The sequence below is a fragment of the Suricata suricatta genome, chromosome 14, assembly GCF_006229205.1.
Source record: "Suricata suricatta isolate VVHF042 chromosome 14, meerkat_22Aug2017_6uvM2_HiC, whole genome shotgun sequence".
Taxonomy (NCBI): Eukaryota; Metazoa; Chordata; class Mammalia; order Carnivora; family Herpestidae; genus Suricata; species Suricata suricatta.
Genome location: NC_043713.1, coordinates 46,417,451 through 46,418,646, shown reverse-complemented (window position 1 = coordinate 46,418,646; position 1,196 = coordinate 46,417,451). Strand labels below are relative to the sequence as shown.

General features: G+C 36.4%; 1 protein-coding gene across 1 annotated transcript in view; it reads left to right on the top strand.

Moving 5' to 3' along the window:
- LOC115277423 (laminin subunit alpha-3-like) overlaps positions 1–1,196 on the top strand; it is a 225,862-nt gene that overhangs the window by 88,323 nt on the left and 136,343 nt on the right. The gene's annotated exons all lie outside the window — the stretch shown is intronic.

Genomic DNA, 1,196 nt, shown 5'->3' with positions numbered 1-1,196 from the left:
GAGGAGTAAGGGCCAGTTTGTGACCACTCTAAGACAAAGGCTGCAACATCAGGGGGTTTTTAATGTTCAGATCATTACTGATATGCTTCCATGAAAACAAACTCTACTTAAGGACATAGTCACTCCACTTAGCCACCTTTAGCTTTCTGTTTTTAAGTTCCTGTCATGGCTTTCATCTAAGCATAAAACGAAACTAAAACCAAACTAGAAAGAGAAGTTATAAAAACAAGGTGGTATAAAACCATTTATCAAGTAGCTGCCTTTGCAAACAACAAAATACATATGGAAACAGGATAGAAATCCCTTGCTGGGATTTTCAAAATGACAGAAATTCTGCCAACAGTAGGGGGAAAAACATCAAAATATTTACACAGAATTTCAGACAAACTGAACTTATTAAATAAATAGCTCTTTTGTGGCATTAGTCACTGGAGTAGAGAAAATTAGGAGGACGTTGCAATATACTAAATTATTCAGTGTAAAACCCTTACCTGAACATCCGCTGGGGTTTTCTTTGGCCAGATTCCAATACAAGGGTTTGCAGATGCTGCATGAAGGACTTTCCACATGAAGCTTGCACTGACAGAATCCCTTCGAAAGAAAACCAAACCAACACTTGACATCTCAGAATTAAGACACTCTTCAAACATACGCTCGGAACAAAGCTTGTCACGGAATTATATTTTGGTGATGAAAAGTAAATGAAGTGTATCCAGAGGGAATAAAAGTCCTGGGTTGATTGCAACCACTGCTCACAGCTCTTCTTTTATTATTCATTTTTTCTATACCTAATCCAGACTTGTGGTTAAAATAAAACTGGAAAATACAGAAAAGAAACATTTAAAAATCACTTGTATTTATAGAGTTGACATTATCTGTTGATTCTGTGACAGCAGGAACTATTGATTTAAATGGGAAATTACTCCAATATTTAACATGTTGAGAATCAGTAGAGAATCGTGCTTATCTGGAAGTACTTGTGTAATATGCAAAGGTCACTGCCTCACTGTAAGGATGCAGAACCTCTCTCGGGCTGTCCCTGGAATGCCTGAAGGTCTCCAGACTATGAAGCTAAGAAAACAGATCATTTCTAAAGCACTGAGAAATACCGTAGTATTCTGATATCAAATAAATTGCAACTATTTCACACACAGCTTTATTTAATGTGCACTTAGTCTTAGATTTTCTTAATTTTA